The sequence below is a fragment of the Sciurus vulgaris genome (assembly GCF_902686455.1).
Source record: "Sciurus vulgaris genome assembly, chromosome: 5".
NCBI classification, from domain to species: Eukaryota; Metazoa; Chordata; class Mammalia; order Rodentia; family Sciuridae; genus Sciurus; species Sciurus vulgaris.
The window spans coordinates 80,646,813-80,674,560 of NC_136465.1; the positions used below are offsets into that span (position 1 = coordinate 80,646,813).

A 27,748-nucleotide genomic window follows, 5' to 3' on the forward strand; every position below is an offset into this window, starting at 1 on the left:
CCTAGGTTCAAGCACTATTATTGAACACTGAATTGTTTTTGGAAATTAGCTTCTGCTACTGCCATGGTAATATTTCTTTGTGAATTCAAACCCAAACTACAAGACAAAATAGAGCTAAAAGCAAAACTTATATTGTTGGAGAAGCCTTTGGACAGAACATGCTGTCAACAGTTAAAACAAGAAGCAAGATCTCCATTCTAACACAAACTTATAGCAGTTACATTTTTCTGAACTCAAACTACAGTTGCAAGAATGTCTTTCAGATTTCAATACAAATGCAAAGAACTTTCTGTATTTAAAATCCACTTAACTGTGCAACTGGAGGAGCTACCACCTAATCTTCAACTGGAAGTGACTGATCTGTAAGGACATGCTAACGGGAAAACATCAGGAGAATCTGAAGAATTCTAATAGAATTTTAGAAATACTTTCTAAGCACTGAACATGCTCAAGTAAAATCATAGACTTATGGATTTATATCAGTATGTGGCAGTACCGGTCTGGGTGGAAAGATATTTTAAAAATGAAATATGTACAATCTCACTAAAAAATCAGCATTAACAAGATGAACATTTGCAATGGATTTTGATGAAAGAGAATACTTACTTTGAACCCCATATAAGCAAACTGTTGTTCCGCCCAAACAGAATTCCATTACTCTCATTAGGCTTGTATTAAAATTGCTATTTTTATTACACTCTGCATTTTATCAACAAAAAAATAATGACCATTCCCCCCACCTTGTTACATAAGTATGTATATAATGCCCTCGAATTTTCCTCTTAGTTCACAAAACCTAAAATATTTACCATCAGGCCCTTTACAGAGATTGTCAATTTCTGGTCCAAGTGCAGTTTTTGCTACTAATGTGTATTTGCTTTGGAACCACACACATTGTAACTCAAAATGCTACTTCTATGAAAAACTTGGAGATGATAAAGAGGATTTAAGGAAGTTGAAAGTTAATTCAGTCCTGAGGTTAACTAATAATTGCAGCTAACATTAATTGAACACACATAATATATGGAAGTCTGCTGAAGAACCAGTTTGTACCTGTGGTCCCCCTTATCCATGGTTTCAGTTATCTGTGGTCAACCACAGACTGAAAGTATTAAATAGAAAGTTTCAGAAATAAACAGTTCATAAGTTTTAAGTAACTGTTATTACTATATGTTGTGATTGTCCTGTTTTATTAATTCTTGCTAATCTCTTAACTGTGCCTAACTAACAAAGTTAAGCTTTATGATAGACATGTATGTGTATGAGAAAATAATATATACAGGGTCCAGTTCTATCTGTTGTTTCAAGCATCCACAGGGAGTCTTGGAATATATCCTCTGTGGATATGGAGTGGGGAGCTACTCTCTATATTTTCTCATTTAATATGAGAATCTTATTAGTCAGGTGTTAAATCCCCCCTCCCCACTTTATGGAAGCTTAGAGATTGAGGTGTCAGAAATCATATTGATAAATAAGCCATGTAAAGATTCATAAGAGACTATAAGATTTAACTCAGTAATGGGCCATCAGAACCAATATCTGCAAACATCATTTAAGAGAAACATAGATAACTGGGGAAAGTGTGTGTGTGGGGGGCGGGGTGAGCGCACGCAGGGGTGTGGGGTGTGTGTGTGTCAAAGACAGAGGAATTGTTGTGGGCAAGACAGAGATCTCTTTGGGAAGGCAGGACTACCAGGTGACACACAAAAAAGTTTTAGTTCCTGGAGGCTCACAAAACCCATTCCCACCTTCTGGGCAACAGGACACTTTGCCTCTCAACCCCTTTAAAATTTTTTTGGATCAGTGTTCCCATGAATGTGTGAACCAAAGTATTGTTTGTAAAAGTCTGAACACATTTTTTAATGCAGAGACATGAAGAAAAGTAGGTAGGCAAAACCCACAGGCGTGGGAGGATCTGGGATATCCATCCTGGTCGGGTGTGGAGAATATGAGAGTATATGTGTATGTAAACACGGGCAAACACTTATGTATGTGTATTCGTATATTTGCAATACTATCAAAAGAAAATGACGACAAATTTAGCTTTATGTTACACGTTCACACATCAAACCTATACATTATTAGCAGGGTTCAGAATTTAAACACAATGTTCTCAGACTCCTGAGGTGGACACTCGAGAGCATTTGGGAGACTATCAATAACAACAGAGTTGATCAGACTACTTGAGCTTAAGGCTGGAACGCTCGTCCCGCCGCTGACTCCTCTCAACTGCTTTTCCAACCAACCTTCCTCCCTGCAGGATCCAGGGCCGTGCAAACGGCCAATGACGTTTCGGAGAAGGGTCCTGGGGAGGGGTATTCTCTGTGGGACCACGTCCTGTCAACTTTGTAGTCGAGTCACCTATTTCGGTTGGTAGCGGCCGCTATTTCTTTAAAAGGGCAGTGGATTTCGACACGCGGAGGGAGGGGGTCAGGAAAAGGAACTGGGCTGCCTTTGATAACTGCCCAGCAGCCTTCCTTCCCCGGAGCGCGTGCTCGGCTGGGGAAGCGCCTGCCGCGGCAGCGTCCCGGACCGGCGCGGGCGCCTCCTCTTTTCGGGGCGCCCACCTTACCCGGGAATCCCCCCACCCTACCGTCCCCTGCGCCCGCGGCGCGGCCGCCCGGCTTTGTCTCCGGCGTCGCGCTCCGGCGCTCGCTCCCCACACTTCCCCGTGTGCAGTCTGTAACCCGATCTCCCATTTCCTGGTGGATTCTCTTAAAGAGGCAGCGGTCGAGAAGCCGAACAAAGGCTATTGTTTTATTTCCTCCTTCGGATTCCGCGTCCTTCCCGGAATGCCCCTTCCTATATCGTTATTCTCAATGCAACTGCGCGCAGGGAAACTATTTAAAAACCCTTATGCTTTTCCATGTAGCTAAGAAACGTAGGTAGGGGGAGGCCGGAGGAGTTGAATAAAACCTGTTATGCGGTTTCTGGGGCCACTTTGTAACGTTTTGTAAACGTGTCTTCTTAGAGCCAGCAATTATCTGCCGGGCTCTGCCAGCCGGGGGTCGGCCGCGCGTAGTGCAGGCGCGGGACGCCAGGGGTGCCCTGGGGGGCAGCGCGGCGCGCTCGGGTCGCAGCTCCCGGGCGTCCTCCGCCCGCGCCCCCGCGGCCGCCCCTCCCCCGCCCGGCTTTTATTTCCCCGATGCTGGGCTGTAACCCGAGCTTTTATTTCCTGGTGGCTCCTTTAAGAGGCAGAGCTCTGTGCTGGGAATTCACGTCAGTTTCTGCACTGAAACTCTCAAGATCAATGAGCAAAGAGCTTTCTCAGTTCTGCCTTTCAGTTTCTCTCTTCCAGGAAGGAAAACATTCGAGAGAACGAGGGAGAGCGACGGGAGGGCGGGGGCGGGCGCGCCGGCCGTGGGTGGGAGGAGAGACGGGAGGCCGGCGGGCAGCCCGGGTCGCCGCGCCGCGACCCGCAGACCCCGCCGCCGCTCGGCCCGGCTCCCACGCCCCCGTGCCCAGCGCGCGCAACTCCGCCGGCCGCCCCGCCCCGCCCGCCGCGCGCTCGCAGACCCCCGGGGCGGCTGCCCGGGAGATGCTAGAAGAAACTTCTTAAATGACCGCGTCCGGCTGCCCGCGGAGCATTTCTGGGTTGGGGAGAGGAAAGGAAAGTGGAAAAAAACTGAGAACTTCCTGATCCCTCTCGCTGTGAGACATGTCTGAGACTCCTGCTCAGTGTAGCATTAAGGTAAAGATCTGCTCCCCTCCCTCTCGGTGGTCGGAAACCTTGAGCTGCACCGGCCGGGGCAGTCGTGCTGGGCTCCTCGGAGCAGGCTGTTGCAGTTGGTCTGCTCGCAGTAAATTATTTGGGGCGCGAGGCAAGGAGATGCAGCTCGCGGCAGCGTCTGTACCCTTTAGCGTAACCTTGCTGCTGCCCGCCGCCGAGCCCCTCGTCCGCTCCTAGGCCCCCACCCCACCCCCTTTCTTTTGACAATGAAATGCCCGTCACAATTGGTTAGGAGGAACCCGGTTTCTCCAGATCTGTTAAACACCTCCGTAATTAGTGAGCTTTAAAAACAACAACAACAACAACAAAAACCCCTGCTCCCTATTCCTACAACTAACATGTGACTAAAATGTAACTTTTGTTCTCGAAGGGTGGTCTCCTTAGAGAAAAAGTTCTCCAGCCCCTATTGGGGATGGAATCGTTTCTTCCCTTCTTTTTTTAAAGGACTCCCTCAATTTGATCACACAGGATCCACCCCCCCCCCCCCTTCATTGTAATTGAATTGCAAGCACTGTCGAAGAGACAGTCTTGGTGTCAGCTTTTCCTGGGCATTGCACAATGAATCCTTTTTTTTTTTTTTTTTTTTTTTAACCAAGGTGAATAAAGTTGCTGAATAGTTACTTTTACTTCAATGCATATGAAAGTCGAGCAATCTCAAAAAGTAGAAAACTCCTGTAATGCAGGAAGGAAAAATAAGTGACCAGGCAAAATGACCTTCTCTGTTTGACAGTGCAAAGAGGGTATCTAAGAGCAGCAATCTCCTGACTCTGACCATGTTTTGCAGTATTGTAAAGGCCCAATGGATGCTTGAAAACACGGTGCTTGGCTTCCAAGTAGTCGCGGATATATAATCCAAAAAAGCTATGGTGCCTTGGTTTGTTGCTTCTAAAAAGTTGTAAGTTTGCTACTATTGGGAGGCGGGATAATTTGTCCATCTCCCCCGATTATTTTTCCTATCTCTGCATTTCTTGTGGTTTATGCATTTCATAGTTCCATCAGCACCCAGGTGGCAAGCTTTCTGCTCCAGTGAGAGGCTGAAACTGCTGAAGTTTGTTTTGGGCTTGGCCTATTTAAATGTGTTCATTGAATGGACACTGCAGAAACAATGGACATATAACCTGTTTTCTTAGTCTAAGGGGAGTTAGAAAAAATCTTTTCCGTTTTAACACTGCTTTTCAATTAGGATCTATGTAGGGGAAAGGCAGCATTTAAAAAAATTTTTATCATATTTGCCATTCTAGGTTTTCATAATTAGAATCAGATCTTAGTATTTCTTATCAGGAAAGATGGTCGTGGATTTGAAGTAAGGCCAATGTGAACTCAAAAGGTGGGTCAGGTTTCTTTGTTTTTGTCTCACAGAAATGCCCACTGGAACTTTTGGGCTTCTATGTTTGTACTTATCTCAGGGTAGGCATAGAGAGGTGCCACACTAAAGAACCCAGGATACTCTGATAACTTTAATTTCTTTTGTGTTATAAATTAGATTCTGCGTCTACTTCAGGAAAATCCTGTGGTATAGATATTCTGATTTATGTGACACTTCATAACAAAAACAGGTAACTAAATAATAGGTATTAAGTCAGTAAATTGTATTTGACTGGATAGCAATAAACCTGCTATCAGGAAAATCTGGACCAGCTACTGAGCTGTAACTTTAGGATGAAGACAACAAAAAGCAATCCATTCTTGTGACCTCTGGTATCTCTTCTAAAGAGATTGTTCTTTGCTGTTCTGATATGCTTATGGGTTGTGTGCTGGAGACTGAAGTGCCCTGATGACTATTCATTGTACTGTGGAAAAAGTACAACAGTTTTTTATACATACAGAACCAATTCCAAACCCAAACAAAACACCTTCTTAAATGTGACATAAAAATTGTCCATAATTTGCATATCATTTTCCCCCCTTATGCTTATATTCTCAGGTTGATCTTTCTCTGTCTTAACCAGCTCCTAGTTCTTTTTAGATGCCTCTTTTCATTACTGTGTATTTCTCTGTGATCAAAATATTATTCTTCACCAGTCATGAAAGTACCTCTTTATTTTGGATTGTTCTATGTGGAACCAGTCTGAATGTTTGCTGAAACTGTATGTGTTTGGGTGCACATATGTCAAAAGTATCTTTCCATGGAGTTTGATGAATTTATAATGTTCTAATAACAAGCACCGGAGACCAAGGACCAGGATTATTACAGGTCATCTGAAAGTGTTCACTTAGTCCTTGAGTTGTGGTACATAATAAAAAATGCTAGTAACCCACAAACAAGTTGCTTCTTCTGGAGGCATTGCTTCTAGAATCCAGTAAATAGTAAACTTTTCTGTGGAGTAGAGAATGAATGTCAATCTTTCAGGGATGAACTGATGAGTCTGATGTACAGAAGATGTGTGACGCGGAAGGCTCTCTGTACTTGGAGGGATTTCTTTCCCTCCTCATCACCACTCCTGAAGCCATCCTCACTTGTTCTCATGCCCTACAAGCAGCTGGTCAGCAGGCAGTAAATTCCTTAGTGGCTGGGGAGATGGAGTATGGAGGAGCCTGGCCAGAGGCGACCGCAGAGGGAAGTACTTGTTTACTTCTGAGCAGAGTCTGTTCTGCTAAAGAAGAGTAGTGTCTGATTTGGGTGGAGTTCCAAGGTGAAAGTTCTAAATTGGTCAGTTGGTGACACTATTAGGTGGGTGACTGGCAATGAATGCCTAATAAGGGCTTTTATTTATTTTTGTTTGTTTGTTTGTTTGTTTGTTTTCACTTCAAAAGCATCTTCCCATCAACTCAGGAAGTTAGTATCAGAAACATACATTTGTGAAGAGAGGTTGACCAGCCCAAGTTTACCCAGTCTAACTTGAACCCCTTCATATGTTTTGGCATTCTTGTCACAAGAAGTTAGTCCCTGATTATTTGTGGTCATTTTATCTATAAGAATAGGATACACTCTTTTCTATAAAAAGTCAAAAAAAATTTTTTTTTCAGAGGTCTATACCAATCACAGAAAGAGGGAAGAGTCTGTCTTTTTCATCATCGGCCTTCACCTTCAAGTCACCTGTTCATTTTTTTTAAGTTAGCCAAGTTGCAGTAGAAGGTGGTGGTGGCCCAGCCGGCAGTCTTTTACAGGGCTTGGCATGGCACTTTCCTTGGCCAGGACAGTCCAGAATACAAAAACCAGTTGATAATATCCCTAACCCCCTCTTTCCCTGCCCTCCTGTTTGGTTGACTTTCGTAGCAGAATGAAATTTTTTATTTAAATCTCATTGCTAACTGAGAGACTGTCTGGATCTCTCCTGCTGGGCTCTAAGCTCCTTGGGTTTAGTGATGGTTATCTTGGTGACCTAGTACCTCGCTTGGCAGTTGGCGCAGAAATGTTTCTGTCATGTTTGCTGACTTGAAGTGAGGTGTGGAGGAGCCGGGTGCCGTTTCCTCCCTGTGTTAGTTACCTCAGGGTGACATAACACCTTCATCCACTGGCTTGCAAGAAGTGTTTAGTAGGGCCACCCTATTGAAGCTGTCCTTGAGTATTCAAAAGTTATTATTAATAAATTTGATATACCGTTTTATTATGGTAGTATGTCTATTTTATTAAATTTGAGGATAAAATCCTCAAAAACTGCTTTTGTCTAAATAAGCAAAAAAGGGCATTGATAAGAGATAGAAGAAATGGGCTAAGGAATCACTGTAAAAGTTCAGATTAGCAGGTGTCTAAGTTCTCCCAGTTTTTCTGATGGTAGCATCAGAAAACTTGAGACATCCAGAGTTGAGAGATCTTAGAGATACTCTGAGCCAACCTCCTATTTTATTTGAGGGGGTTTGGAGAGCTAAGTGGTTTGCCTTAGGAGTAACTGAGCCAGATTTGGAGGAACACAGGACTACAGGGTCTTAGGCCACTGTACCACATTCTTTGGGTTCATGGTGCATCTATAAAAGGCCAAGGAAATTTGATACAATAGGCTTCACTCTCTCTGGCACTTCCTAGCATGGTCCATTTTAATCACAAGCCAGCTGGTGTGAGGGCACAGAGGTATGTGCCAAGGAAGATGGTGTGTGTGGGAGCATTGGGCTGCCAGGGTCTTGTCAGGTGTGAGAAGAGGAAGTAGTAGGAGGTAGGGATGAACAAAGAAGGGCCTGGTGGACTTGTATTTGCACTGCAGTTTGCTACAAAATATATATATATTTAATGGTGTGTGAGTGCCAGGCAGTTCTGCTTTGGGCTGGAGGCTCTGGTACCTGCTGTCAGGTCCCTGTGAGGATCCTTGAGGAAGCCATTGGTGCTTTTATCCAGGGTCAGCCAAATGTATTTATACCTCCACTTGATGTATAATAAGTTCCCTTTTTAAAAACAATGAAAACTACAAAAATGACAGCTGATTCCAATGAAGTGGCCATGGAGAAAGTATTCCCCTTAGGGTATGTTAGGCAGAGGGCAAATACCCCAAATGTGAGTACCAGAGACAGGATGAACTAAGACATTTTGTCTCAGTGAAACTGCATTTACTTCTACTAGGGAAGGTCAGGGACAAGAGGTGGCTGGGAGTAACTTGAAGAGCAATTTCATTTTATTATGGACTTTGAAGTTGCCCTTTGGTGTGGATCTCTGAGGGAACCAGTGTCAAATGAAGCCCTCTAGGGCGTGGGGTACACAGTGATGAATTTTTCTCTGTGGATACCACATTGGCTTGCTTATAGGCAGTCTGCTGCCACTGTGTTTGCTGTTATATGTGTGGAACCCATCTCTGTGTGTATTTGTTGAATAGAACAGAATTCCCACACCAAAAGGGGCCCAGCTTGAAGACCATTCTTTGATAAACCTAGTATTTGAGGAAACAAAACCCAGACTAAATTAGTGAGAAGTTAGAATTATAGACAATTAAAGAGCAAACACATTTTTATTGATTTTTCTGAACATACAGTAACCAGACAAAGTGGTGCTTACCGGGGCATCTCAGGATGAGTCCCAACGAATAGTCCCAATGACTTGTGTTCCCCACCATCCATTGCATAGGAATGAGCATTACCATGTGCTCAAAACTGTTTCTTTGGAGTTGCAGCATTACCACAGATCTGTTAGGTGCTCTGGAAATTTTTTTGGTGACCCTTTCATTTTAGGTAGTGAAAATATACAGTTTAGCCTGGTTTTGTTGCAGTGATCTGAAATTCTCAGTGCATGGGCAAGAGTCCTGATTAGGAAGGCCTGACCCTGAAGTCAGAGTGGGCTGCCCCATCGAGCCCAACTACTCATACAGTCCTGTGGACTGTGCTTGTGGGAAACTGTAGAGCCTTTTCATTTTTGGAACTTTATACGTTCTATCTAATTGGAAAGTGTTTGTTGCTTTAGTGGTCATCACTCCTGCAACAACCAGTAAGGTCTGCAGCTGTATGATGATTTACGGTTCAGAGGCACTTTCTTCTCTCCTTTTCCTTCTTCCTCTTCCCTGCCGCCTCCTCCTCCCCCTTCATCACCATACTTTATTGCATACTGACATGTGCTGGTCCTTGTGCCAAGTGTTGTATTTACATTATCTCATTTACTCTTCACAATTCTCTCCAGGATGCAGTTTTTCTCCCCATCTGACAGTGAGGAAACTGAAGCCCAGAGAAACTGAGTGATATATTGGACTCAGATCCCCCACACTATATATAAGGAGCAATGTGAGGGCCAGAGTCTATATCATGTGACCACAATTCTAAAGTGTTTTCCATGACACAGTTCCAGAGCACAGCTATCTTTGTTAAGAAAATTAGAAACTTAAGAGTGATGAGAACTGGTGGTTCCTCATAGGAGTTAAGATGATAGGCAGGAGTAACACTCAGAGATCCTTGCAGTGTTCCTGTGTTTCCTCTGCAAGCTGGTCTTTGCTGAAGGTGGTTGTTTCTAGCCATTCTACAGGTAGTGGGGACAGTCAGAGGGTCACACCGAGCTACCCACTCTGGGATGGATGTCCATGTCTTCCATTTTGCACCAATCCTGAATATCCTGTAGTGATATGTTGTCTGTCAGCAGGTTTCATTTGGGGTCCTCACACTTTGCTCAGAAACTTTCTCTTCCTTTTCAGCTTTTCTCTTACTTCTTCTCTTACTTCTCGCAGTGCCTAATCTCCTTGATTGAGAGGTTGGACATCCGTGGGGTTGTGTCCTCAGCTTGCCCAGCCTCAGGATCAGGCACCTTCTCTGTCCCTATCAGTCCTGCTCACTCTCTTCTCCTTGCGCAACTTTTTGTTTGAAAGCTTTTTGCTCAATCCATGAACTTAATATCTCTTTCTCCCACCCCTTTCTTAAAACATCCCTCATGTACATCTTTAATATGTGTGATTCCTGGGGATCTATTTGAAGTTTTGCAGATATTCCCTGGTTTTCCCTCCACCACTAAACAAATGATTTTTTATCTTCCTTTTTCATGACAGCCTGCCCATACTGGCCTTGTTCTTTCTGACTTTCTTGAATGAAGAGAAAATTTTGACTATCTGACTCTATCAATTTCTGAATGTAAACAGCTTTATAAAGATAGAGGAGATATGGGAAGGTTGCAGAAAGAAAAGGAGGGAGGGAGGGAAAGAGGGAAAAGGATCATGGAAATAACACAAGGGAATTTAGAAAACCCAACCTAAACTTCTCATGAAAAAAGTGCCCAAGAACATTTTGCTAATTGTAGCCAAGCCAGAATCAGGTGTTCTGTCCTGAGCCCATATCTTTCGAACCCCATGGCAGAAGAGCCATTAAAAAGCAGACAAGGATTCACACAGCTTAGCTTCCCTGTCCTGACTTATCTGTAGGGTTAAACCTCTCTGTATGGCAGTGCAGAATGGTGATGCTCTTGCATATAATTATGACTCCCAAATTAAATTGTGAGATTTAAAAAGCGAGGAAAGAATGAAATATATTTTGGAAAGATATCTAACAAAAAGGGTTGACATAAAAATAATGTTGAGTTTTTAAAGTCTAAGCTTCACTTATCCGATGTATGATTTATAAAAATACTTTCCATTGAAGAGGTGAAAGAGCTGGCAGTGCTCCTGGGGCCTCGTGTACTCCTTAGGGGTGTTTTCTCTTTGTATGTGGGAGTCAGACATAGGGAAAACAACTTCATTTCCTGAATGACCCAAAAGGGACATTTTACCCTGCCGGCATGATTGCTGCTGGTGGTAGATGTTGCCAGTAATGTACTTGAAATCACCACTGCTTTAGATTTAGATTTAGATTGGGATTTTATTCTGTCTTCTGTTCCTTGTTTCTTACCCATAAAGTCAACTTCCCACAAAGGGTAGTGTAAGTGACTGAGAAGAGGGATCCACTCAGTGTGGAGTGCTCCCAGGGGAGGAGACAGATGCTGGAGTAGACAGGCCTGTGAAGCCTGGTCCTTGAACTTGAACTAGCTTGAGTTTCTTAATCATGAACCTAGTGGTGATAAAACTATGTACCTTTTAGAGTTGTTGAGATATGTAAATTGTGTTATGCTGTTAAAACGAATTCTTCCTCTTTACATATCATCTGTAACGTGGATTGAGAGGGGGCTAGACATTTTCTAGTTCATTACACAATTGAGAATACAGATGCCAGAGATGTTGATGGTCTTGCTCAAGCTCATGGGGCTGGTGGGTGGTCCTGCCTGAGCTAAAACTTAGCTCTCCCAAGTTGGCTGACACTGAGTAACTATGCTCTTGTCACAATCTCAGAATTTTCTGTAGGGTTGGGATCACTCTGCTCAGAAAAGCTCTCATTTTAACTTTAATTGAACTCAATCCTTGACAACAGGAGAGATGAGCAGTTGCAGTTTTGCGACAATATGAGATGCCTTTTGTATCTTACCACAGAGTTTTGAGGGAAATAGCTAGTGTGGCTTTGAATTAGTTTCCAGAGATGAAAGAAAAGGAAAAAACCTAAGTCCGTACAGTGACTCTAGCACTATTACTCAGCACTCAAGTATTCAAACGTATTCAGGGATCTGCTTGTTCATACAGTCGCTTATTATTTGTGACTGGGGTGAGACTTGAAAGACGGCATCAATTCTTAGTCTGCTTTTGTTTCACAGGCAATACCATGTCTGTCTGACCACAGAACAGACGCTGTTTGCAGTGGGGTGGTAAATTTCCAGTTTCATAAGCTGGGAGTAGATGGCCCTTCGTGGATATTTAATTATATGGAGGAGTTTGAAAAAGCTGAATTTGTTACCTTGGGGCATGAGGGGAGCCTTTGTTTCCAGTAGATGTTAAGGGAATGAAGTATCTCTTTTCAGCAGCCTTATTCTTTTTGCTGTGAACTTAAAATCCAGATCTTCATTTGCATATGCATGTTACATGAGAAGATGAGATGGAGGCTGGAAAATTACCCTTTGGAAGAATAGTGGAGAGAGTGCTCACTGCCCTCTTCCACCCCATGAAACAGGTATGGGGCCTTCAGATTGTTAAAGAGGTTTGGAGGGAAACCATGCCCCTGCACTCCCTGAGAAGCTACCAGTGGACATAGGTGATTCTTCTTTCAGCTCTCTGGTACCCTCTGCAGTGGGTTATGATGGACCAAGTGACTGTCTTCCTTTAGACTTATCTGTATGGAGAGGTCAGTGATCCTTGCTTTGCTCACATCTCCTATATGTGAGGAAGCTGACTTTGTGTTTCCTGGAAGAAATGAGCTACTGATAAAAATCAGTCTTGTAATTAAAAAAAAAAAAAAAATCCAGAGAACAGCCTGTTTGTCTCGGAAGCTACCTCTTTCCCCAAACACTCCCCCTTGCTCCCTAGTGAAAGTGGGAGTCTAGGCATGGCAGCTAAAGTTCTGGAACTGAGAGAGAAGCAAAAAGAAGGGCTGAAGGCTGTCCACCTCACTGCAGGTGTGGCCATAAGAATGCTAGTGTCCCTGATGAAGAAGGAAATTCAAGGGATGACTTAGTATCAGTGTTGTCTCCATCCTAATCATTAATGTTTGGACAGTCAGGGGAGGGCATGGGGAAATACTGGGGAACGAAATTACGAAATTATGCTATGTCCATGTATAAGTATATCACATGAATCTTGTGCATATGTATGTGTGTATGTGTATAATCAAAATGAACTAATTGAAATAATAATATTAATAGAAGGGTAGAGAGAGTAGAACAAGCAGGTGGAGGAAGGAAAGGAAAAGGAAGGTACTGGGGAATGAGCTGGATCAAATTATGTCATGTGCATGTGCAGATATGGCATAATGAATCCCACTATCATGTACAATCATGAACCAATACATTTTTTTTTTTTTTTTTTTTTTTTTTTGCGGTACTGGGGATTGAACCCAGGGCTTTGTGCTTGCGAGGCAAGCACTCTACCAACTGAGCTATCTCCTTAGCCCACCAATAAACATTTTTAATACTTGAACAAATAGATCCATACTAGAGTGGGTAGGAGGAAATAGAATGGAGATTTCATAAAAAGGGAGGCATGGTTTTGCTAAGGTCTTTCTTTAGCTGCTTTGAGAAGCTGACTTGGGAAGGAAACATCTCAACATTAGTTCCTTCACTATTGGTTGTTTTTGTCTAGACCATTTGTCTTTCCCAGGCTGTTCTCTACCATCAAATCAGACTCCTTCTGGAGCAAACCACACTGTGGTGTCTCCTGACTCTCCCAGTGGCCCAGCTAATTGTTTTTATGTATTGATTTTTGATCACAGTCCAATCACTCAGGGGGGCAGAAGTGAAGTCTCCTTTCTTTGGGCATCTGTGTATACATGCTCATGCCCAAGTTCTTGCCATTGGGTTGGTGTAGCTGGTTTTGGAAAAATGACAAATCTGAAAGATGGACTTCTGGTTCCTTTTGTGACTGCTGTGTCCTTTTGACTTGAGGTCTGAGAGATTTATAAAATCTGTGTCATGAGTTTTCTTGACTGGTGTTTTGAGCTGTTGACCCATGGCTCTCCTGACATTAATGGCCAGTGATGGGGAGACCCAGGTCAAGGGTCTCTTACTTGGCCCTTTTGACGTGGTCTTTATTCAGAGTAGGAGAGTTGTTATTTAAGGGATAAAATCTGAGTGATTTTGAGCAGATTCCCCAGTCTGAGTAAATTTATTCTTCCCCACAACTTTGGGATATGAATGACCGGATTTGGCTGAGTATATCTCAAATCCCCTGGAAAATTGCCAGCTCTTTATTTGACTTGGTGCCACTTAGTCCTTCACTTAGTCTGCTGACTCTGATTCTTTGTGGGGAGGTGGAAAGGAGAGACCGCACTGTTGGGAAAGGTAAGAGTATTTTCTCTCACTAGAGAAACAAAGGCTCCCTTTCTGGATTTTGTATTCTGTTTTCTTGTGTCTCTGACGCCCTGCTTTGGCAGGACTGAGTTAGGAGGCGATGGTGTACTTCTCTGCAGGCAGAAGTCAGCTGTAGGTCAGACACAGCTTTGGAACATGCAGGAATCCAGCAGGAATCTTGGCGAGTGCAGTAAGGCTGGAGTGATGATCCTCTAGTCTTTTTCAGCATGCTGTAAGGGTATCTTTGACTTTCACCTAGACAGGCCAGGAGATGGGCAAAGAGACCTATGTGTTAACTTACATTTCAGGTTGGGCACCTGTTAGGGTATCTGCCCTGCACACTTTCACCCTTCCTGGTACCTTCCAGGGCCCTGTGCTAGGCAAGTGCTCTACCACTAAACCACAACCCTACCCTCTTTTTAAAAAAAAATATTTTGAGACAGTGTCTCACTAAGTTGCCCAAGCTAGCCTAAAACTTGCAGCCCTCCTGCCTCAACCTCTTCTGTAGCTGGGATTACAGGCTTTTGCCACCATGCCCAGCTGTACCTTGACTTTCCTGAGCTACCTACTCTTAGAAAATGAATAAGAAGGCACTGAAATTGACAGCAGTGTATTCACTTAGCATCTTCTGGATGCAAAGTGGTGTGCTTTGCTGAGAGGTAGGTGAGGCAATGACTTGGAGGGGGAAAAAAACAACCTAAAAAGTGCAAGAAGGAAGAGAGGTTGAGAGCTTGGTAGACTCTACTGACAGGCCTTGTTATTCCAGCAAAGATGGAAGAGGTGGGCCCAGTGGCACTTACCACTGTGAATGTAAACCAGCTTTTGTGAGAATTTGTCTGACTTTAAAAACTTGACAAAATGACCAAATGGAGCTTCTCTCAGTAGGGAGAATGCATGCGTATGCTTTTGTGGTTAGCCCTGGTATTGAGCAGTCTGACTTAAGGAAAAGATGGTCTGTGTACATTTTCATTTCAGTTGTGGTCTTGAAAGGTTTACCATGGGGAGGTGTGGGTGAATGAGAATATAGTCCTCTTGCCTCCTGGTTGGTTTATATCTAGGTTAAGGGTGAATGTGAGGTTACAGAGCCATGTATTTCTTGTTCAGGTCCTTTTTAGGATGACCTGTGGAGCCTCGTTTGGGCAAGCCCAAGTACGCAATCTTGATGCACACATTTGGGGACTGCTAGGCTGAATGCCAAAAGAATTGTTGAAAAGAATTTACTTCACAACTCTCGTCCTTAAATTAATTTCTGTGATTCTTCTTAGCATCTCGTATTACCTGAGTTTCCCCCTTGTAATTATCTTGGGACCTCTGGAAGGCAGTCTGTGTTGCTAATATGGTGGTTCTTTGGGGAAGTTCTGCACATTGAGGCAAGTGTTAGTCCAGCTGACTGCACACCAGGCTGCTGAACATGCATGGTACTTCAGGGGCTTCTGTTATATCATGTGCCCAAAGGGCTGTCTCTCAGCTGGTTCCTGAGGCACAAATGTTAGGTTATGGGAGAAATTCACAATTTTGGATTTGATCTTTGTCTACATTCATGTGCATTTATGGTGTCATAAATGAGATGCATTGAACGATTTCTGTACACTCTGACACCTACAAAGTAGCTTTCTTTGAGTTGGGGAAAGGTTCCCAGGTAGTCACCGAAGGCTCAAGCCTAGGAACCCACACTGGAGGTTAGAATAAGCATGTGCTAGGGAAAACAATTCGAGGGTAGTTGACACAGTGCCTTCAGGTGCTGTGTTTAGCAGAACTCTTTGGTGTGGCTTGTGGATTTCTGGACATTATTCTACTTTTATTTCCAGGGTTTGTTCTTGGGACACTGTTTTAAATATATGCTTGTGTATTATGTGTTCATAGGATTGTAAGTTATAGAATTTATAGAAGAATCTGTTTTCTAGCATAGAGAGGAAAAGATTGCACAAACCCCAGCCTTGAGGCAAAGGAACCTTACATATAGATGTAAAATATATCTCCTTGGAGGGTTGGCTTTGTGATGGGCTATAAACGGATTGTTAAACAGCAAGCTGAGGGGCTGTTAACAAGCTGTTTCTAAGAGCATCTCCCTGGTCTGGTCTGAAAAGGTAATGTGTACATATTGCAGCTATGAAATAGTTAGCCTGTGGTGCTTATATATTGGGAGCAGTGTGTGTGTGTGTGTTCGTTCAGTGGTGAATGGACTGAGAATTTAAAATGTTGTTTATTTGTTCCTGTGTCAGTGTCTGCATTCTAAACAGTGCAGTGTTTTAGTTTGTTTTTTAAGCTGGTTTACATGGAGAGGTGTTTGATCAGTCACAGAATATGAACCAACCAAACTTCAGAAAGAGTATGTTTTATGATATCATCCTTGGTACATGAGAGCTGCTTTACGGATTCTTACCTCATGATATCTGAATAATAGGTAAGTTGCCTTGCCATTAGCACACTAGCATTTGGATTCTCAAGTTCAACAAAGCAGGGTTCCCATTATGTGTCTGGTCTTATTTGAACTTCTTTTCACACTCAGGTGACATAATTGAAAACTGGCCCATGCCTGTTTCTACCACTGTTGGGTCTTTAATGGAAAAAAGCTCTTTCTTGTTACTAGGATGCCATGCTTCCACTACCTTAGCAGCGTCTGTGTTAAAAAACAGGTGTCTCTTATAATCTTCTGACTGGATCAGTTTGCTAGCCTGGCAAAGCATTATTATTATTGTTATTTATTTATTTATCTATCTGTAGTGTGTTTGTATTTATTTATTTATTTATTTTTGTCCCATGTAAGCCAGCTTCTGCCAAGAGATGTCAGTGAGCAGGATTATTGTGAGAGGAGATGGCAGCTTTTCTTGGTGGAGGTTTCTGTTACAAGAATCTGCCTCAGAGTCATCATAAAGATGGGGCTAAATAAAACCATTCAGGATACAAATCACAGGGGAGAACTGCCAAAAAAAAAGGATAGTAAACCAATAGTTCTGCCAAGTCACCTCTCATTCTATAAGGGCCATCTTAAAGCCAGCACTGCCACAAAAACCAGCCAGGGGTAAGGGTAGTGAATGATGACCATTCTCTAGTCCTTGGCCCACTAATAGGCTTATCCACAGTTGCTCCTTAAAGCTTCTGGATTCAAAGCTTCAGGCCTTTGTCTTTCTGGCCTACAAGGGAATCTGGTGCCACGCACCACACCTCATAGCTCTGCTGACCTTCTCCATGCTTTCTTGCTTCAGGCCCCAGACTCTTCTTGACTCCTATCTGTTCCTCCAACTTCCATTCCTATCCCCTCCAGTCCAACCTGAAATGATTCTTGGCAAATGAAAATTTGAACAAGCTACTCCATCCCAGCTCCTTGGTCATGACAGGCAAGGCCCTTGAGGGTCTAGTTTCTAGTATCTCCAACCTTCTCTTCCACCATGATTTCTACCAAGCAGTACCTGCTCTTATCCCAGACCACATGATAAGCTTTTATGCGTGGAATCTTCCCTCAATCCTCTTTCTGCCTGATAGCCAGCTTTCACCTGAAGTTAAGCCTTCTTTGCTGCCAGGCATAGTACCTACAACTCACTGAACGTGCTTCTGTTACTGGCAGGGATCTGGTTATAGATCAATGACTTATTGTCCTCACCAGTGTGAAAGCCCACTGGAGGCAGGAGTCAGTTAGATTCATTTTTATATTTCCAGTGTTTAGTGCAGTGCCTGACACAGAGGCAGACCAAGGATTGTTAGTTTAGTGAATTTTTAAAAATCAGCAAGTATTTATGAAACTTCTATTGTGGGCTTAGTGGGTATTGGGCTTTGTCATAGGTAGCATGAAGACCTTGTTGTTGGAATCTTGAGCAATACGCCTTGAGAATAGAAGAAGGAAGCCACATAGCGACCTTTTTTACACTTATTTTTTGCTGTGCTGGGGATAGAATCCAGGGCCTTGTGCATTCTAAGCAAGACTCTACCACCAAAATGTGTCTAGCCCAAGACCTATGTTTTAAAGCCACATCAGAATCACAGGATAGGGCTAACACATTGCTACCCTCACTATTTAATGTGCTCCTGGGAGGCTTATGTACTGTACACGCAAAGCATCCACTCATTCTTTCCCTCTTGGGGGCCCACCTTTTGGAGAGAAATAAGATAGTTGGAAAAAAAACTTGATAGCCTTTGGGCTAGATGTGCCAGAAAAACTTGACCCTAATAAACTTATTGTTTAGTCAGCTTTTTTGTCACCATGACCAAAAGACCATGAGAGGCTCATGGTTTCAGAAGTTTCAACCCATAGACAGCCAACTCCATTCTTCAGGGCTTGAGGTAAGGCAGAACATCATGACAGAAATATGTGGCAGAGGAAACCCACAGTGACCTGATACGTTAAACCTCTTAAAACCCAGTCATTTCACTGCTAAACTTTCTTTCAATGTCTCACACATGAGCTTTTGGGGGGCATCTCGTATTTAAAACATAACACTTATACCCTGATCTCCCTCTTTGTGGTGTGACTCAGGAGACCCCTGAGCCATGGAAAGAACCAATGGCTATTTGTGGCAGTAGCCAGGTGTAGTTGATTGTTACTGGTTGTGGTGCTCTGGGAACCAGGGGCCCATCAAGATTGACTGGTACTGCCAGTTGTTCCCCCACCTCTTTAACCTTCTATATAACCAGAAAGAAGCGCACCTTCTGAGCCTTTTATGAAGTTTATGATTGCCTTTCCAGGTACAGGGACAAAGCCAAACCTTTCCTTGGCTCACCTCGTAGCTTCTCTAGAGCCTGTGTTCTCACTATACTTGTCTGGGAGGAAGATCTCTTTGGAGCTCTTATTTTGTTGCTGCTGTGCTGCCTTGGGGGACTAGTGAGAATGATGCAGTCTACCACAGCACTAGGAAAACAACTTAGAGGCATGGTTTGTAGATGTGTGCAGCTCAGCATTTCTGTTTTCCGTGGACAGTTCAGTGGGGCTTGCCTACAGAGGGGACTCCTAGGAGAGTGTCTTAGGGCTGATATGAGGTGAAATGGACCAATCAGGAGAAGTCAGATATTTTCAGATCTAAGCAGACATATCTGGTCCTTCCATACAAGTACAAAGAGCTCATTTTGTCCATATTTTTGTGGACATGTGGGTGTGGGACTTTAAGCTACTTGAAAAGTTTCAACTTTTTGAACCAACCAGACCTCAGCAACTGTACTTTTACAGTTCCCACAAAACTATCACAAGTTTTCCTGACCACCTGCTGGGGGCTTTCTCTTCCAGACCCACGCTGCAGCTGCCTGCCTGCCCTGTTGCCCTTGATTTCACCTTGGCTGCAGGTGGATTTAGTCCCTATGCTGCTTTTCTTAGTCTCTTTGTCCTTGCAGGGAGCCTGAGGGTTCCCCTGCCTTTCTTGGATGAGCTCCAACAAGACTCATGCAGCAGATTGAGAGTTGTTACAATAGGGGTGCTAATCTTGACCACTTAGGGAACAGAAAATCATAGGTCCGTGTGCAAATGTGAAAACAGGCTTTGATGGAGGTAGGGATGAGGTGGAGGCTGGCCACTTGGGGCATACTCTTATGTACTTGGTGTATATAGCTCATCCCTCAACATGCTGTTGTCTAATTTCCTTCCACAAGTACAGCCAAGACCTGGGCTCAATACCTCCAAGCCAAGGCTGGTGTTGTGCAGCCATTTCCTTCCCCTTCCACTTTCAGCCTGACCAGACCCCATGGTGAGCCTGCTTTTCATGGAACATGGAGACCTAGGGCTTAGTACTTGTGGGACCTGGTGTTCCTGATAATTAGTAAGTCACAGTCTTATCTTGACTATCCCCCATTTAGTTGTGTGGGGAATTACTGTCTTACTTCTAGTAACAAACTTTTGAACCTCTACAACTATGTTAGAGCTACCAGTAATTATTTTTATTTGATGTTGCTTAAAAATTGACCTGCTTTGGAGAAAACCTCAGGACCCTTTTCTTAAAGAGCTATTGCAGTGTAAACAGAAGTAGAGTGACAAGTGCCCTGTGCCACTGTATTTTACAAACCCAAATTTGTGATATATGATTTGGTAAAGGACTTTTTAAAATATATGTGACAAACCTTACAAAAGAGTATGCTGCTGTATTTTAACACATTACTCCTATCAAAAATAAAATTGAAAATAAAAATGTGAGGCTGTTAAGGGGTGGCCTCACTTCCAACCAGTCTTCCATGTGGCAAAGGTGACACTCAGTTACCAAGGATGCTACCTGTGCCAAGCGTCTTTTCTGAACTTCCTCCGTTTTTATGATCCCTGGCTGGTACTGAGAAGGGCTCATTAGTATGTTTGTCTTTCTTCTGCATGCAAGTTGCAAGGACACTTAAGCCTCATGCTTCAGGGCAGAATCTGATCACAAGCTGAGATCAGGAAGAAAATTTCCCCCTGTGGTATTATATTACACAATCATCCAGCCAGGTGCTCTACCCCTGTTAGACAAACACACAAGCACACAAGCACTTGCCTTTTTACTGGCCATTTTCAGAGCAGGATGTTGGACCTTGAAGGCAGCTGCCTCATTCATTTGGCAAGGCCCTGTACTCTAAGATGGAAGGAAGTCTCCTTTTGCTTCTCCTTCTGTGTGCTGTGCTGAGCTCAGGGCCATGTCTCCAGATGCCTACAACGCTTTGTAGCTCTCACTTTGTGGGAGAGTTAAAATGGGGCCTAAGTATATACAAACTCACATGCACACACATATGTATACATATCTTTCAGTTGCTTTTTGTAAACTTGCTTCCCTTTTCCTAGGCTTTGCTTTAGTTTCTACACCACATCAAACTCACATGCATGCCCAGAACATCAAAATATTGTTCCCAAATAGTAGTGGAATTCTTTAACCACAATGCCTGCAGTTGCCAGTCTCAAGTTTGTCTTCTAAGTGGCTTGGAAGTTTGGTCCAAAGGAACCTGTGGGAGAGAGGAGGGACAGGGACAGACTTTTTCTCTTTTTTAAGACTCTGGCTGTGTTGCCTCTTGTGCAATAGGATAATTACCAGCGATTCCCAGGCTCACTGCTTTTCTTCCTTTGCATCTCTATCTCCTGTGGTGCAGTACTTCCTTCTGTCTCTATTATTAGCTTTCTTAGCTTTGCCATTCACTTCCCCACCTCTCCTTGCTCCCCTCCTTATCTCCCTCCAGCACTTCTCCCTTCACCTCTGTAGAGGTATTTAGGTAGCTAGCTTACCAGCTTTCATGTTCCTTTCACACGTGAACCTTTTTTTTCTTTATTAATGCAAAATAATTTTGTTCTTTCTTCATCGTATAGTGCGTTCATCCATGTGCCCAAAATAGAAACCATCACCCTCCAGCACATCACGTCTGCCCTGTAAACCTTTGGAGCAGAATGTACTGAAATGAGTTCACCCACAGCACTTTGACTCTCCAGCCCTCCCTGCTGCTTGCTCATCTTCACACCATCTTCTTGCCTTTCTGCTTTTGATTATCCCAATCATGTTCCTTCCCAGAATTACTGTATTAGTACTTGATTGTTCACCTTGCTTTGTTCATTTCCTAGTTCACTCTTCTTTTTTCTCTTTTAAGTATTTTTTTTTTTTTTTTTTTTTTTTTGCTCTTTTGGAGATACACAGATATTCCTGTGCATTAGAAATTACATCAGTTTTTATTACCTAAATTTACTAAATGAACATGATTGTATTTGGCATGAACCATATCTTTTAGAAATAAGGGAAGAAAAGTAGATTTTTGGCAGCTTTTAATATCATAATAATTCTAAGCTTACAATAACTGAGAAGTAGTTCATGTGCTCTTTATGGAGTAAAACCTTATAAGTTGCTCTTTATAATTGACCTGGATCTCACTTGGTTTGGGTAAGAAATCCAGTTTAAGTGTACTAGTCTTTCAAATAGTGGCCTTAGAAACTAATTATTGCTGTAATTTCAACAACTAATTATTAATTTGTGGATGTTTAAATTTTTAATGTTTATGATGCTTTACTGTGTGCATCAAAAATTATGATCCAGTACTGTGTAGAATTATAGTTTTCTCTCTTTACAGTAGTTCATAAAGGTGTGCTGGGCTGCATTTAAGTAGTGAAGCTGCATTTCTTTAAGTAGCCTTTCATAGTCATGCTTTACCAAGGCAGCCACGTTCTTGACCCTTTATTACTACTTGGTTGTAAGGGTTTTCAGTTTAAGAATAGTGTCATCTCTTCGACTCCACCCTCCTTGTTCTAGAAGATGGAAGGGATGAGGAAGGCTGCTTGAGTCATACTGTACTGTAGCACAGGGTCATTGTAGGAGGAAAGTAAAGTTTACATTCTCCTAACAATGATGGGAAGAAGAGTTAGGAAGGTGGCTTTCAGGATCAGTTTTAAGATCAGGACAGACATTCGTACTAGTTCCCCTGAGAAGTTGCCCTTAGTAATTTTAATATGGTAGGTGAAATATTATCATACTTAATACATGACATTTCTGTAAGTATCACACTTTGAAACTTGCCTTGTAGGGTTTTCAAATGTCTTTTCTGGATTCCATGCTTTTTTTTTTTTTTTTTTGAGAGAGAGAGAGAGAGGTGTGTGAGCAGGAATTGTGAGTTGTACTTACTTTTCCTTATCTATCTTGCTTCTAAGAAGTAATGAGGAAATCCCAAACCACAAAGGGGATGGTGACTTTTCCTTCATGGACAGGGATACCCCTCCCCAACTCACATCCCAGTGGTTTCCAAAAAGGAGGAGGTAAGGAGAGAGCTGTTCATTTTGTAGAACTCAGTTTTAGCCTCCACAGCAGTTCCAAAATAGTGAGGACTCACCTACTCAGACTGGGGAATACAGTGGGTTTTTTTTTTTTTTGCGGGGGGCGGCGATGGTTAGAAGTTGGAGTTCCAACTTGACTATTACTGGAGTACCAGGTCTGGGAGATTTTTAAGAGAGGCCCAAAGTGGCAGCCTTGTTTCTTTCACCTTTTGTGAGACCTTGGGCTTGCTGCACAGTGCATTGGACTTCCTGTCCCAAAGGTAAGGATCATCACAAGTAGCAGCATGACATTTCTCGGGTTAGTTCTGAGTGCTGCACATTTAATTCAGAAGATAGTCTTGTTACAAGACTGTGACAGGATTTACACATGTAGAACTATAGTTTTGAGGAATTTCAGACTGAGACCCAACAGCTCAGCAAAGTGGCCCGTTGAGTGTCCCATGGCCTTGATTGCCATCTTAGAACTCAGGTCTTCTGACTGACCAGCTTATTGATTTTAGACCCCATGGTTAGTTTTAATTAAGGCCGTATTTTCAACTGATGTGATCAGTTCCAATCACATCACTTTTACTAGTGAAGTGAATGAACATGTCTAATTTTCAATTCATGTATATAATTTTCAATGCATGTGTATTGGTCATGTAAAAAAATAAAAAACAAGAGTCAGCAGGCCCTCCACACTTCATTTTTGGAGCTGATCTATTTTTTTCTTTCTTTGTTTACTCGAAATGAATTTAGGATGGCAAAGTATGAAATTGACTATATGCATAACATGACATCCACTTCCCGTGCCTTGTTGCCTGTACCCTGTTAGGCTGTTTCAGGGCTCATTTAGGGTAACAGGTGAGTTCTGACCCCCTGAGTATTCTATTCCTTCCATTGAAAAAATGTGATCATGAGATTGTTGATTTTACAGTGCACTTTGACTATGGGAAGGAACCAACTCCCAACCCAAACCAAATCGCCTCTGAGATCCTATTGAACAGAAAAAGCCCTGAACACCAGTATATGAAAATGCTTTTCTAGGATGAGCTGAAAGCATTTCATCCTCCAAATAAAATCTATCTGCTCGCACTTAGATTGTTCAAAGGCAGATGGTAGGCAATTGAAACAGAAAGGCAAGCTGGCAAAAGGAAAAATAAAACCACAAATATCTGTACATGAAGGTGATCTACACTCTTGCCAAACCCCCTCCTAACTTCGTTAACACAACAGTGTAGCAATTAAGTAGCATGGGAACTCAGACTCATATGGCTAATACAATTGTCCTCCGTTAATGGGGTGAAACAAAGCTTGCATATAATATACAATGCTGTTCACTAAAATGCAGAGCTAAAGAGAGTTTAAGAGGTAATCAGTAGCATAGCCCATAAGCCATGCTACCCGTAGCAGAAAGCTACCTTATTGAAATCTCCCCACTCTCCACCCCATGTTAACAGTGGGGTCACTGATATGAAATGTCTGCCATTACAGAGTTACCAAGTCTTTGAAAAGGAACCACTCAGTGATATTAAGCTTTAGATTGGTTGGTAGTCAGATGCCCCTGGGTTGGGGGAAGGAAGGTGATGAACAGAACGTAGGAAAAGTCCAGACTAATTGCTTAGTGGGAAACCCTGCATTAAGCCAGGAGTGAAAACGATAATGTCTGACTGCTGCAGGAAGGCCAGGGATGAAGGAAACCTCAGCACCACTCTTAACTGACTGGAGGACTTTCCAGACTCAGATCTGGCACTTCTCACTAACCTTGAACTTGAACATCCAGTGACAGAAGGGAAAGGGGGAGTGCTTCAGCTGCTGGAGCTGGGTACTTGTGTGGTTTTTCTCGCAGCAGGCCATTTGTGGCACTGATAGTGCCAAGCCGCAGTGCTCAGAGGGTGTGTGAATGAGGGTGTTGATCCAGACTGCGGAAGGGGCAGCTCTGGGAGCAGGTGGGAGTGGTGAAGGAAGAGGGGATTTGGTGGGCAGGATGTGAGATGAGTTTACTCTGCTGGGAAACAATCTGGGGATGTCCATGAGGAAGAAAATCTAGATGATCATTGAGAGTGGGCTGATCTAAGAGTCAGGAGCTCAGACTGCAAGCCAGCATGAAAAAACAGGAGGTTTTATTCTCAAAGGGAGATCACTGTAAGGATATTAAACCTGTTGCTGCCCAGTTATCTGAGGGGAGAACAAAGAAGAAAGTCTATATGCCAAAAGGCAGTAGGTTCAAGTCTAAACCTTGAGCTTCTTAGTCATATAATGTTCAGATGTGAAATGTCTGAGGGATGCATTCCTGTAGAAATATTTTCCCTGCAGGTTTTTCAAATTTGTTATAAATACATCAGTTTATCTCCTGTGTAAGAAAGATTGTCTCATTTTATTGGTGTGTTCCATTTTCAATTGTTTTCTTGCCTAATGGTCCTGCATTAGATCTTGGCTAGATATTGCCAGGGACTACTGTTAGAATGACCCTTTTCCTTAACCCAGACTGATCAGGCTTAGTCTCAGGGTCTCCAGACTGGAATTTGGCAGTGATTCATGGCTGTGATAAGTGGAGTTCAGTTATAAAGATTGGGAATGAAATGACTGTTTTATGGAATTTGCTTAAAGCAGGTGTAGTTTTCATTCGTCTGCCAAGGCAACTCTATCCCAGAGAATTTTTCTTTACTCAGAAAGAATGGCCTCCACACTCCCCTTCTCTAAAAGGTACAAACAGTGATGCATATTTGACACCAGTTGACTTTTACCTTGGGTACTGGCAGACCACCCCAGCAAACACAATGCACGGAACCCAGCAAACAATAAAGAGCCCCACGCTCGCGTGGCCAGATCATTAGCTTCCTTCCTTTTTAGACTTGATTTTTTGGAAGTTCTCACTTGTTAGTTCCATAGGCCATGGGACATAGAAATGTGAAATTCCAGAGGATGTTCAGATGGGTGTGTAGAGGAAGAGGGAAAGCAGGAATTCTGGGCCATGGGGCAAATGGCCGGCTGGTGACCTAGGAAGGAAAGCCCAGACTTTTAAAATTAAAAAGTAGCCATGTTTCTTGTTTGTGCAGTTTTCATTAAGGAGTACCATAACTCCAAGTTGGAGAATTCCAAAAGTGGTCCTAGAGTACCTACTCTCAAGGGTTTACCATCCTAAGAGATGATGTTTTTAATGCAGGGAGGATATGCAGAAAACAGCAGTAGATGACAGAAACACCCCTGTAAACTGTCTGTGACCCTGCTCAACTGTGCACTATGGCTCAGGGCCTAGGGGGTTTTAGGTTTGTTTATGGTGTTTTCCCCACAATGACCCAGTTGTGCAACCCTCCATTCGAAAGCCAGCTGCTTCCTGTTCTTCTTTTCCAGGAGAGCATGCATGTCCCTCTCCTAGAGAGATGATGGGGTGAGAATGGGCAGGGAGGAGACAACTCTGACAGCCTCTCTTTTGCTGCCCTAGATGCAGAAGCCCCTGGTGCTCAGGAAGACTTTGACTGTGTCTGGATCCACTGAATCCCTGCTTCCCTAAAGGAGGGAGGGAATCTAGTGGTCATCTGATGAGAGCCATGGCCCTTCGAACAGTGGAGAACAGCTGGCTGGCTGCACCCACACCCACCCCAGTTGGCATTTGTTGAAGACATTTAATGCATCATGGCCTGTGTAGGGACAGCCAGATCCTCCCTCAGCTACCTGGGTTGGACTTTGGATTTTTACATGCATATATTTATTGTAGACCTCGAAGTAATCATAGGAGGGAGCCTAGTTCTCTAACCTGTGAAAGTTTATTACCAAAAGGAGCAAGAACAATCAGTTTTTTTTTTTTTTTAAAGATATTCTTCTGTAGCCCCAAACACCTACACCTCCCAGGTGTTTTTCCATTGATGTCAGAATTTCCCAGAAAACATTCTTAGAGGACCTTGTAGACATTACCCTTTGTACTTGCTTATAAAGGGCAAAAAAATAAAGTAAGCAAACAAAAAAGCCCCAGGAAATCCTTTAGTTAAAGTGATATATGTATTTTGAAGTATTGGGTATTACTGAGCATGGTCATTTATATATGTCAATTCTTTTAAAAATGTACTCTTTCAAATATCATAATGTATTTCTCTGAAGTTATTGATGGCACATTGTGGACATCAAAGGAAATGTTAATTTGAAGTAAGGCATAGTATTTCGTCCATCTCTGAAAAAGTAGTTGAGGAGTAGCTCCAGGTACCGAGAAATGGTTAAATGAAATAATTCTGTAAAGAAAAAGTCATGGAAGGAAAGTTGAGGGTCCATGCCCTGTGTTTCTCACTGTAGTCTCTGGTGGTGCTCACGTCACTTTCCTTGTTAGTTTGAAATGGGTCCAGCCTGGGTGATGCTTTTGGAGATGACAAACACTCATTAGGGATGGGAGCTGCCAAGTGAGGTAACAAAATGGGGTGCAGAAGTTTGATGCCTTTTTTCTTTTGTTTCATTCTCAGCTTACAAATGCAGGTGCTGGAGTGGCACAGCCCAGCCTGCCTCTCCCTCTCTCCAGTCCCCTGTCGCCATGCTGTCCCAGACTGCTTGTTGCCTTCACTAACTCCCTATTCAACTCAGGTGAAAGCCCAGAGAACCCTGACAAGGCTACAAAGGCTTGGAGGACCTGGTCCTGCTCACCTCTCAGGTCCTGTCTCTCACCTCTTTTCCTGGGACAAAAACCAACTGCCAGCATTTCACAAAGGTACCATCTTCTTCCCTCTGGGTCTTTGCATGAGCCATTCTTTGAAGCACTCTTGTCTTTCTTCTTCCAACTGACCACTTACTCTCAGGTCTCTTTTACCAGATCTCCTCTTGGACTTTCTGTCTGGATGAGATGCCCCTCTTAACATCCATTTTGAAACTTCTTTCATGTTATCTTATAATTGCCTGTCATGTCCCTCACTTGACAACAAGCCCATGATGTCAAGGCCCCTCTTGTTATTGTACTTATGGTCACAGTGTTAGACACAGGCTTGGTGCTCCATTAATATTTATTGAATGAAGGAGCCTGTTGAAAACAGAATATGACCATATGTCCTGTCTGTGTTTAGCTCAGTGTCTGATGCTCTTCTGAGCCTTTTCAGTGACCGAGATGCTGGAGGACTGTTAGCTGAAGAAAAGGCATGTCTGCAGTATTGTCAGATGTAGCCAGGTTGTTGTTAGA

At 43.1% G+C, this 27,748-nt stretch overlaps 1 protein-coding gene across 4 annotated transcripts in view; it reads left to right on the forward strand.

The window, feature by feature from the left end:
- The first annotated feature begins 3,223 nt into the window (after positions 1-3,223).
- Positions 3,224-27,748, forward strand: part of ETV6 (ETS variant transcription factor 6) — a 221,819-nt gene continuing 197,294 nt past the window's right edge. For 3 of the 4 annotated variants that reach the window (XM_079140059.1, XM_079140060.1, XM_079140061.1), the window contains exon 1: positions 3,224-3,691. The gene's annotated coding sequence lies outside the window, so the exon portion shown is untranslated. The remainder of the gene's footprint in view (positions 3,692-27,748) is intronic. The other variant, XM_079140058.1, reaches the window with a different exon arrangement.